General features: G+C 42.1%; 1 protein-coding gene across 2 annotated transcripts in view; it reads left to right on the top strand.

The window, feature by feature from the left end:
* Aco1 (aconitase 1) overlaps window positions 1–12,467 on the top strand; it is a 65,853-nt gene that overhangs the window by 9,775 nt on the left and 43,611 nt on the right. The window contains exon 2 of one of the 2 annotated variants that reach the window (XM_087183394.1): window positions 6,868–6,948. The exons of the other annotated variant lie outside the window; for it this stretch is intronic. The gene's annotated coding sequence lies outside the window, so the exon portion shown is untranslated. The remainder of the gene's footprint in view (window positions 1–6,867; window positions 6,949–12,467) is intronic. 2 annotated transcript variants of the gene reach the window in all.

Genomic DNA, 12,467 nt, shown 5'->3' with positions numbered 1-12,467 from the left:
GGAGGTCCCTGGTACCCCATAGGTACTCAGCTCATCTCCAGGCTGCAGTGCTGTTGGAGTGATGTAGCACTCATTCCTTAATGCTTAACATTGCTGCTGTTCTCTCGACTTTGGCCAGAGCTCTACTTCCTGAGCTTCAGGCCCACAGATTCAGCTCCCTCCTGAACATCTTCATCCCAACAGCTTGGTCCCTGCCTCTGTTACTGGCTCTGACACATTGCTCAAATGAGAAGCAGGAGGGATTTAAGACCTCTGACCTTTTTACCTGTTCCTAGTCCACTCTACCTTTGTAACTATCCCTGGGCGCTTTTCCCTCCTATACCACCTCATTGCCTCTGCCTGGTTTTTCTGACTTGGTGACTGTAATAGCACCATAACCTGTCTCCCTAGCACTGTCTAGCATCCTTACCCTGAAGTCAGTTCATACCAGTACCAGAGGGATCTCTGGAATCAAATCTGGTCCTCAGGATTGCAGCTGAGGAACCACCTTAACTGGTTCTTCCTTGCCTTCTGTGTAAATTCCATACCTTCAGTTAGGTCCTTCATTATCTGGACCCTGCTGGTCCCTTTTCTTTTTTTCTTAGCCCCACCCCATACTTTGTCCACATAGTAGAATGAATTTGTGATTCCTGCAGTGTCACCCTTTTGTGCCTTTGCGTTGTTTGTATTGTTTTCTCTGCTAGAATATTCTTTCATTGACCTTCTACTTTGGTGTTATTCTAGAAAGCTCATGCACAGTGTTGCCTCTCTCTAGGGACCTTTTTGACTCCCTCCCATGCTAGACTAGGTTTTCTCCCTGGATGCTTAACACCTTTGGTCAGCCACTGCCAGATTGCTGTGAAATGCCAAATTCAGTGATTGTCTCTGACCCAGCCTCCCTTCTCAGTCTGTTAGTGACTGAAAGAGTATCTTAGACACTTTCTCATTGCTGGGACAAAATACTCAACACTTGCAACCTAAAGGGGAGAGGGGTTTTTTGGCTCATGTTTTAGAAGTTTCACTTCTTACATGGTCAGTGGCATGATGGAAGGGCTTGAGCAGAGGAAAGTTGCCCATGTCATGGGAATGAGGAAGTGGAGAGTGAAGGAAAGATCCAAGGAGGGGGATAACATCCTACTAGATCATGTCCCCAGTGACCTTTCTCTTCCAAACAGGCCCCGCCTCCAAACATGAAGCAGATATAACACCCCTATAATCCATTCACCTTTAAAAGCCCTGACTGTGATCTCATGGTCTTTGAGAGGGACATCGAGATATAAACCATAACATTCTGCCCCTGGCCCCCAAAACATTCATGCGTATCTCTTTATGCAAAATTCATTTTTTCCATCTCTTAGAGTTGCTAAAGTCCTAACAATTTCAGCATTGTTGAAAAATTCAGAGTTCCCTCTGAGACTCAAAGGAAACTCAACTGTGAGTACCTGTAAAAATCAAAAAGAAAATAAAATACCTCCAACACACAATGCCATAGGATGAACATTCCTATGCTGAGAAAAGAACGGAATAGAAAGGAATGGGACCAAAGCAATATTGAAACCCAGCAAATATTAAATCCTGTAGCCCCTTGTCCTGTAGGCAAGTTGTAGCCAGACATGAACTCCAAACAGCCTAGACAGCGACACCCCTATAGCACTGCTTGTGGCAGCCCCCATGACCTCTGTCTTGGTGTTGCTTTGCTCATTGCCTGCTGCTTTCCTTAGCCTCCGCTCCACATTCCTGGCATCTCTGACTTCCTGGGGTCTCCACTGCACTTCTGGCTTCACTCACCCAGCATCATGTGCTGCCATTTCAGGGGCACACTGCCTAGCCTCCCAGGCCTTCTGAAATCTCAACAGAAGCCTTCCTGATCCCACAACTCTTACATTCTTCATGCCTGTAGAACCAGAACCATGCAGATGATGCCCAGGTCTGCCTTCAGCACCATGTGGATGATGCCAACATCTGCCATCAGCTTGAGCAGTAGACAGACTCCTTGAATCAAAGCTGCAGTGGACTCTGAGTGTTTGGATGGATGAACGGTGTGAATGAAATTCCAGGGAATCAGTTCCTCTTGAGGCGGGGTACCTTAGGACTGTCTTTTCAAAACAGTCTTTCACTTTTGAAGCTTTGAACATGCAAAGGTGGGGTCTTGCAGGTTCCTCTGATACCCTCAAGACAACCTTTTTATTGTCCTGACTCAGATTAGTTGGCTTCTTTTTAAAGCTAATCTTCTCAGAAACCAAGTTTACCTCTTTCAGCTTTACAGACTCCAGCTTTACACCCTACTACTTTCTTGTGAAATGCAAAACTTTTAAAGTCACTCAGCTGTGTTGTATGCTCTTGATTGTCAATATGGAGTTGGCTAACGTCCCTAACAGTCCTATGCCACAGCTTGAATACTGGGCTGCCTTAAAATTTCATCTGCCAGATTCATTAGCCCACCACCCTTAATCTCAGTCTTCCTGCAAAGTCTCAGGGCCTGAACAAAAAAATAGACAAATTTTCTGCCAGAGCAAAACACACATGGCCTGGAGTCCAACTGTCAGTGGAGTGCTTGTTCTCAACTGAAACATTCTGAGCCTAGTCTTTATGGTCTGCATTTCTGTCAGCATTCCCCTCTTTTGCACTCCAATCACAATCACCCGTCAAACACAGCCTATAGCATTCTGGGGCTGCTTCTCCAGCCAGTATCTCCAAGCCTTTCTAAATTCCTCCCACAAAGCAGTTCCAAATACTTCTAAACCACATGATCAGGGATAGTCCCAGCAATAGCTCCACTTCTCTTGATACCAAAATCTATCTTAGTCACTATCTTGTCCCTGGGACGGAATACCCGACACCCACAATTTGAGGAGAGGTTTATTTGGGCTCACATTTTAGAAGTTTCAATCCTTTCATGTTTGGTCTTGTGGTGGAAGGCCTGGGCAGAGGAAATCTGCTCACATGTAGCAGCAAGGAAGCAGAAGGCAAAGGGAGGAAGCAGAAGGTAAAGGGAGGAACCAGGGAGGGAGATATATCCAATAAGATTGTGTCCCCAGTGACCTGCCTCTTCCAGCAGGCTCCACCTCCACACATCAAGTCAGCTATAATGTCCTCATAATCCAGTCATCTCCCGAAACCTTTGACTATGACCACCTGAGTCTTTGGAAGGACATCTAGACATAAACCATAACAAAGGGGATTGGGACTTTTAGCCTTTCATTTCAGTGATATGAAATGTATAAATGAATCCCCATCAGTTACTTCTCTTAGTTTAGAGAGGCCCAGGTGTCAGATGGATCAGGATTTTATGCATCTCTGTTACTTGTCATAATTTTGACCCAGTGAAACAGGAGTCCCATGTAGAAGCCATGCCATTGTATGAATCACTGTGATTGAGCTACAGCATAATTGCCTTACACTCTAATGGACTTAATTTGCATTCCTCATTGCCCTTTCAATATTATGTCATCTGGCTTCAAATTCCCAGTTCCTAATTGTGCTGTCAGGAAGGAACATACTGGTCAAAGAAACAGGAGCATCAAGTTCTGGTGGTGGCTATTCTCATGCATTATCAGTAAGACAGGTATATACCTCAAGCTTCTGGGAACTTCATTAGCATGAGTCACTATCCTTGAGTCCAAGCAGTTCTGAGGCCTAGATGAGACCACATTGCCCTCAAAAACTTGGTGAATTCACGGAGATAAAGGTAACCCTATGAGATCTCTGCCAGCTGGACACCTAGCTTTTTGACACCCTTTCTTTCTAATTCCTAAAGTTTAAGTGAAAAGTTCATAGTCGCAATTTACAAAAAGAGTTTAGGAGCTTGAAGAAATCATGTGGCTCTACTAGTCCTGCTCTGTAATGCTTTCTAAACACAGCTGTCTGCTCACCCCACCCCCTCTTCTTCTTCCTCTCAAGACTTAGATGCAGTTGGGGTCTCTGCAGATGTCATTTACTAAACCTCACTGATGACCGTGGAGAGCTGTAAGGTAGAAGACCCACACTTCAAGAAGGTACTAATAGTGACTGTCATTAGGAGAGGATATGGGTCTGGAGTGGTCTGAGGAGCTCTGCCTCTGCTTCTTCCACTGCCTCCTGGCCAAATGTTCATGGACCCAGAATGGCTTGCTTTTTCTAGCTCATCTCTGAAATCTATGAATGCCAAAGTTCATCAAGTCTTTGTGAAACTGCCTTTATTAGCCCACAGTGATACTAAAAAGTTAAAATGGATATATTTGTTCTTTTGAGTTGTTACACCTAAATTAAAATGAGCTTAAAGGCTGTGCTGAGAGCTTGTTATTGAGAGCTGCCTGTGACACTGCTTCCCCTTTGAAAGTGAGCCCAGAGTTAGGGAGCCTTAAAGAAGCAGGGAAGCATGATCAGGTATTTCAGTGCCCCTAGTCCTGACCATTATTTTGGCAGTGGTTTTGCACATCTGCCAAGTGAGCCACGATCATTTCTGAGCCACAATCATTTCTGTGATACAGTCTGAGAATTTCCAGTGTTATTTAATGAAGTTCAAAGAAACAAAGGATTAGGAAGTAGCCACTACAATGTAATCTAACATTTTCATATTACCAGTTCATTTACTGTCAAACTTGAACAGATTTTGATGTTGGAAATCTACATCTTAGACCAGGTATACAGCCACAAATTTCTAGTTTTTCTTTTTTTTTTCTAGTTTTTCTTTATCAGGTCCCCAAAGTGACCAACAAAGCCTCCTGTAAATTGGACCTCCGTTACCTCCCCAATTTTTCTGCTTCCTCTTTGGCCCTCATTTACTCTGGGCTCCATGCTATCTGTTCCTTAGACCCACCAGGCATACCCTTACCTCAGGCCCTCTGCTTGGGATCTTACCCCTTGCCCAAATTGCATATAGTCATCCCCTCCTTCAGGGTTCTTCTCAGGTGGCTCCAGTGTCAGTGAGTCTTTTTTGATCACCTGACATCCCCCATGGCCTCTGCATTCCCTACGTCCTCACCCTGCTTTATGTACAGAATGGATCACTATCTGACATTTTGTTTGTATATTTATTTTTTTGTTGTTGTTTAGTCTCTTTTCACTAAAATGGAAGCACTAAGGCAAGAACTTTTCCTCTTTGTTCACTGGTAATGTGTATCCCCAGGACATATTAGACAAATACATATAATCAATGAATTATTATTTTTTTCTTTTAGAATGGACTTTTTAGATCATCAACCAGCCTTATTATACATATTGGAAAACTAAAGCCCAGAAACGTTCTATGACTACCTGGAAATGAAACGAAATTATTTAACAACCATGACAATTCTTTTTTTTCCCCCGGTACCAGGGGTCAAAGTCAGGTCCTTGCACTTGCAAGGCAGGTGCGGTGCCACTGAGCTAAATCCCCAGCCCATGAGAATTCTTTTTTTAAAAAAATCTAGAAATATATATTGAACATTCTGATCAGTTATCCAGAATGGGTCAGAAGACAGAAAAGCAACCAGTAACTTAAAACATTTAATAAGAAGAGACAAGTTACTGTGTGATGGCTAACCTTTGTCTGATGTTGTGTTCATCTTTATAGCATATAGTACACCTTGAATGGAATTAGTGCTCAAGAAAAATGTGGTGCTGGATTTGCTTGTTACAGGCCTGTTCCTTTCTGGACCCCTCTATGTTTTTCTCTTCTCCCCAAATAGACAATTGTTCTTCTGACTTCTTGAAAGTTCTTTTAGTTACAAATACCAAAGATACTTGTATTTAGTTGCAACTTGAGAGATATTTGTTTTGTTGAAATCACTTTTATGAATTACTGAAAGAATCAAAGAGGTGGCCTGTTCTTTAGGAAAATCCAGAGATAATTTAGTACAGTTTCCCACATGCATCCACGTGGAAGCAAGCAAGGAACTAACATTTCTAGCTCTCTGCTTGTGGAAGTTGACAAGCCATGATTATTTTGCTGGCGTGGGGAATTATGACCTCAGTGTTGATTATGCTTACATAGTCATCCCTGGAATCTTTTTTTTTTTTTTAACAAAAAAAGTTGTTTATAAGTAGCATAATATTTAGATACACAACAGTTTGGCAGTAGGACCAATTAATTTTCTCTTTAAACAGAAAGAAAGTGAAGCATAGCTAATGTTTGTAGTGAACTGAAGTAAACCCTACAGATGCAGCAAGATTACTACTTTGACTTTAGTTGGAAGATGTGAAAATACAGGCAGAGTCTATTTAGGAAGGTGTCGGAAAAGAGAAGGCGAGGTAGGCACACGACGTGAAATAAAGAAGAAACCTTTTTTTGTGGTTTGTGTAGATTTTAAAAATCTACTCGTGTGTCTTCAGATATCCTAAATAATCTGGATGATGTGCTACCTGTGTTTCAGACCACAGGGAGGTGATTCTCAACTGATCACCTGAAGACTCTTTTAAACTATATATGTCCCCTGAAAACTGATGTGCATCCCCAAAACAGAAAACAAAAATCCCCAAACTGCCTTCACCCAGTTACTGACATGAGTTCTGTTGCACAGGCCACTTCTCTCCTTTGCTGTCTCCTACTGGTATGTAAAATCCTGTAGTTTGTTGTGGGGCCCATTAATATCTATGCTTCTCTATCATAATGCAGTCTAGGAAAATTAAACTCTGAGAGCTAAGGCAGCTCAATCAGAGCTGTACTTCACTAGAGACCCTGAGAGGAAAATCTTACTTTTTTCTGATCATTGGCATTAAGCTACCTAGATTGCCTAATCCAAACATTTCTACAAATCTAGCTGTGACAGATAAAACACCATAATGTCACATCCCTCTTGGGTGCTGATGCTAATGTTGAGTTATTTGCTGTCCACTGGTACGTGGACCAACATAGTCTTCTAGCCAGCGTAATGGTTTAAGATCCATCCATATGTTGTACTCAATCTTTCTCACAATACTCATTTGCAGGATTGCTGCCTGGCCTTGCAAATTCCGTCTGGATCCTGTATAGCCATGCTCACTTGTTCAGATGGGGATTTTGCCTGTGATGTAAGCTAATCAATCAGTTTTTTATCTTGCTGTAACCAGTAAGGTGTTCAATGTACACAAGCATAGCATCAAATTGTGTAATGCATTTTAGAGCTGTGTGTCATTCATGTAGGAAGAATCTTGTACGTTGGAAGTCTCAGGTGCAGATAGAGGCCAAGGGTTGTCCCAGCCCCTCCAGGCTTAGAGAACTGAGTCTCATCCACATTAATATCCCAGTCAACTCCCTTGGAGATCAGAACATTTGGTCATGAGAGGTCATCTTAGTGTCATTTAGTTTGACCTGTCTGGCAGTCAGGCAGTTCACAAATGAAGAAATTCTTATGTCTAGCAGACTGGTGGGAAAATAGTCAATTTTACTAGCTGTTAAAGAAATGTCAGGATTGGCTTTTTAAATCTCTTGACTTGGTAGAATGGGAGAACAAATTATGTTGCCTGGTGTGGGCATCTCCTTTTCTGCTTCAGAGACGGATCATTAGATTGATGCTACAGCCTTTTCCAGGTGTCCTAATATTGTGTAACAAAATGAAGACTTATGGATCTTCTCAGCCAGCTTCCTGCTTCTCATAACTGAAAGCTAGAAATTAATATTTAAGGGAATGGATTAAGGACCTACTAAAGCTATGTGTACAAAAGTTGCAGCATTGCTTGAATGGTACGGGCCCCGCGGGAGACTGCCCCGTGCCCTGCCACCGACACCGTAGGGGAGAACCCCCAGTCCCGGCCGGGGTGGGGGGCCGCGGAGGAAGGGGGCAGGCCCGGGCGGCGGGGGAGGGGGCAATACTGTGCATGGAAATAGCCTAAGTATTTTAATGATAAGGATTGAAGTAAATTATTATATATCTGATTGGTAGATTTTTATGGTCTGGTTATAAGTGGTGTTGGGCCGGGGATTTAGCTCAGCGGTTCTGCTGCCTGCTGTGCAAGCGCAAGGACCCGAGTTCGATCTCTGGTACCAAAAAAAAAAAAAAACAACAACAGAAAAAGTGATGTAAAAGACCATGACTTCCCTGTTAATATATCTGTGGTCTACTGCTGAGTGAAAAATAAAATTTTTTTCAGAACAATGTGGCATCTGAAATCTATTTTTTTAATAAATCCAAATTCATGAAAAAGAAATGGTGAATAGAACGCTAAATAATGGTATTACAGAGGACTTTTATTTTTTTCTTTTTGTTCACTTGGCATTTTCTGTCATTTGTACAATGAACATCAATTTCTTGTTATAATATTTTTAAAGTTATCACTACTCAAGACTCTATGATTCAACAACACTTTTGGTGTCCTCCTGAGATTGGAATGGAAGGAAAGATGACAGACAGGGTGACAGGGTGGGACCACTTTAATTAACATGTGTGATCTGGGAATGTCCATCCAAAAGCTGAAACGAGTCATTCAGGAACTGTCTTCAGAATGGTTTCACTCTGTTAGTGAATAACAAAAGACGTATTTTGAGAAGCACCATGGATTTATCTGGAGTAGTCAAAAATGTGCTTTTAAATAAATCTCCATCAGACATTATTAAAGAAAGCCCCATATATTGTAGTTCCAGGAACTTTATGAACTGTTCTGTCTCCTTTCAAAGGTTGTTGCAGAAGATACCAATTTTCTCTTTTTGTAGAGACACTGTGGTGTAGATATAGTGAAGGGTTTTAGACACAATGTGGCTGTCTCTTTTTATTTCTTTTGTATGACAACTCTTCACAAGTCTTAATTGATTTAGTGGCCAGGGATAAGTGTTCAGCAGCCCTGAGCATTCTGATAAACATCCAAGAACCACATAAGTTCTGAAAGATTACTCAAACTCCACTGCTTAAAAATTATCACTGATCATCGGCGGGGGATTTAGCTCAGTGGTTCTGCCACCTGCCTCACAAGCGCAAGGTCCTGAGTTTGATCCCTGGTACAAAAAAAAATTTTTTTCCCACTAGTCATTCTCTCTTCTCTTTCTTTCTCTCTTTTTCTCCCCCTGTCTCTATACAGTCTGATTTCATTCTGTGGAGTAGAAAGGGCAGCAAGTAGAACATATTGTGGACATATGCTGTTATGGTTTAGATAGAAAATGGTCCCCAGAGCCTCATGTGATCAGAAGGTGATTGAAATATGGAGGCAGGGAGGTGAGCCCGGTTCAAAGAAGCAGTTAGTAGGAGCATGTCCTGGGAGGGTGTATCTCCCTACCTAGCTCTTCCCTTCTCTCTGCTTCCTGGCTGCCCTGATGTGAGCAGCTTCCCTCTGCCAGGCCCTCCCACCGTGCCCAGGACCATGCAAGGACTGAAGCTTCTAAAACATGAACCAAAATAAACCTCTCTTCTTTTCAGTTGTGAATGTTGGGTATTTTGTCCCAGCAAAAAAGAAGGTAAGACATATGCTAACTTCCCCCTCCCAAAAAAGAAAAAACTAAGCTATCAACTCCCCCAAAGCCAGTTTATTCTCCAGTTTCATTTCCTCTTTTATTATTGAATGGAGTTTAGATAAAATAGAAAAGAGGCAAGAACTAAACCTAGAGTGATAAGGAAGAAAGGAATAAAAATAGTGAGGTCCATGCTTTATGTGGGTATGAAAAGTAAGTAAAGCTCTCTAGCCAGTTGATAGTGTTCCTAGGCAAAGCCCCAGGTCTTGGGGGGTAGTTTTGTAATGTGCGGGGACATTGTTAATACTTGAGGATCAGGGCTGGGTGGAATTCTGGCCAGGGACCAAGACAATGCCTAGATTCTGCTCTGAATCTGGAGTTGTTGCCTTGCCAAAAAGATCTTTCTCCTCACTCCATTCCTGAAACATGGTTGTTTTGGGCTTCCTTGTGGAGTCACTGAAGCACAAGACCTACTGTAAGGAGATTTGGGACAAGAGTAATATCATGGGTGGAACTTTGGAGTTGCTGTGAATGCCAGAATCCTTTACATTTACATAGAGGGCTGTTGCTAGCAAACCAGTTTTTAGTTACTATAAAACAGCTGCTGTTACTTTCTGTTGACCTGTGGCCCAGTAAAGAAGGCCAAGGGACATGTGCAATCCCTGGTTCAGACTAGATGCTGGAGGACCCTAGGAAAGAAGTAACAATAGCTCCAGCCTTGAAACCTGACTCTTGTTGGAGGACTTCTTGTGGCAGTCTTCAACCCTGGGAACAAGTAGGTAACCTCTAGCCAGGATCACCTCAGAGCAGAAGTTTTAGAGAGGCAATGTGGGGCTATTAAAAGAGCTAGGGTTCAAAACCTAGCTTTGCCACTTACTAGATGTGTGCCCTTCGGCAAGTTTTTCCTTCCCTCAGAGCTGCAGTTTCCATAGCTGTAAAATAAAAATAATGACAGGCTTTGCTTTTTGGAGATATTATTGCCAGGATTGAAAAGATGGAGTAAAAAGCACTTGGCAAATTCTTGAACTTAGTTAACTGTCAAAGAACTAATTGCTTCCTCCTTCCCCTAATTCTTGCAAGTAGAATTTGTTTCTTGCCTATAATGAAACCAATCGGCTATCTAGTTTCTAAGGAAAATGTGAGGCAGACACAAATGCTCTGTACACAAGCTACTTTCTGTAAGAGCAATATTGGTCTGTATCCATCCTGAGATGACATAGGGAGATAAGAAGAATCATGTAAGACTTCTAGGGTTATTCCCTGGGCATTGCTAATCTGAGGGGAAAATAAATCAATGTGATGGCACATTTGGGTACAATTTAGCAACTTGTTTAGTGGTAGAATTTTAGCAGGACTTGGCCCCTTTGGGATTTCTCACAGAGTTAGAGATGGTTCAGAAACTTAACAGCTATCTGAAGAGATGGATTACTTATTTTGCTCAGTGCTGCCAGCACTTCCTACCACTTCATATGGGCACAGAGATTCTGAAATATCCCATTGCCTCTGTAGAGGTGACCTTCTGTTGATCCACTTTTCCCAGTGCCAAAACAGTAATTTTACTGTTGGAGTTGCTACTGGTTGTGGTAGAAAAGTTAAGCCCTGTGGACTGTGGCACAGGTGATAGAGTAGCAATATGGCCTTTTAAAATCTACATCTTCACATTTCCATTCAGTAGAATTATTAGTTTCATTTTCTGAGCCCACAGATTTATAAACTTCTGCTGACAAGCTGGTATGTTTATTGTTAGAGTATTGGTAGGGTTTTTGTTTTTTGTTGTTTGTGTGTGTGTGTTTTACCCTTCTGGCTGGCTTCTCAGCAAGAGGGAATTACTGACAAATTTCTTGCATTTATGTGGCACTTTGTCTTACGTAGCATCTCACCTCAAAACCTAAGGCTGCCATCCCTGCGCAGCCCGTGTCACTTAGTTGGAGGCATTTTGGTTGTCACTCTCATTTTGGAATGTACCCTTTCCTTACTGTGTATCAAGGGTGCTGGCCTGCTGCTTCTAGAATTGAGTTAGGTTCCTCACCTGGCATTTTGCAGCATCCAGCAGTGGTTCTCAGAGTGTGTGCTACAATCACCTGAGAGGTTAAAGGGCATCGTGATTCCGGACCCTCCTCCTATCTGTTCTCATTAGGAATCTGTATTTTTCCTGCAGCTGGCCTAGGGCACGCATTTTTATAAACAGTTCTGAATGTTCCAGTATCCCTTACCAGCTTTTCTTCATTGAGTTTCCTTTCCATAACTCCTAGAGAAAGAAATTGATTGTCCCAGATGGGGCAGGTACCTTTCCTCTCCTGCCAAGTGGCAGCTGCTGCAAACACCATGTAAAATAAGGGGAGAGACATTCCAAGGAAAGGAGTGCTGAATAGAACCCCATTTTCTTCAACTCTGTGTTGTCTCATGCCTGTTACAGGTACCTGTGTTGCATTCTGTTGCCTGCTGTAGTGGTAACTCCAGGAAGACAAAGACTGCTTCTCCCTAAACTACCAAATACAGGCTGAATACCATTTTTTTTTTTTTTGGTACCAGGGATCAAACTCAGGACCTTGCACTTATGAGGCAGGCGCCAGAACCACTGAGCTAAATCCCCTGCCTGAATACCGTTTATTGAAATGCTCGAGACCAGAAGCATTTCAAATTTTAGGTTATTTTGGAATATTTGGTTATGCATAATGAAATATCTTGGGGATGAAACCCAAGTGTCAACATGAAGTTCACTTATATTTTATATATGCCTTATGCACATGACCTAAGTGTAATTTCATACAGTGTTTTTAGTGCACCTGTGTTTTGATTGCAGAGTATCACATGAAGTTAGGTGTGAAATTTTGCACTTATGGTGTCATGTTGGCTCTCAAAAAGTTTGGATTTTCAGTCATTTTGGAGCAGATTTTTGTATTATAGATACTCAGCCTGTTCTAAACTTTGGACAGAGATGTGCAAATACACATGCCTTTTACAATTTTAATGACTTTTCTTCTTTTTTAAAAAAATGATGATGTTCATAGTTAAAATGCAGATGATACTAAAAGGTATACAGTAAAACCTCAGTCTTTTTCCCAGCCCTGACTTATAGGCCCTGTCCCTCTTAAGGAAACCAGTCCCTTTTGTATCCTTAATGAAGATTGGGAGCTCTCTGTAGGGACTGGCACATTTGTAACTTTTCATC

The sequence above is a fragment of the Heterocephalus glaber genome, unplaced genomic scaffold (genome assembly GCF_053883595.1).
Source record: "Heterocephalus glaber isolate CG9 unplaced genomic scaffold, H.glaber_assembly_v1.0 deba00001481, whole genome shotgun sequence".
NCBI classification, from domain to species: domain Eukaryota; kingdom Metazoa; phylum Chordata; class Mammalia; order Rodentia; family Bathyergidae; genus Heterocephalus; species Heterocephalus glaber.
Note: the sequence above shows the minus strand (reverse complement) of the source record. Positions and strands in the feature narration are given on the sequence as shown.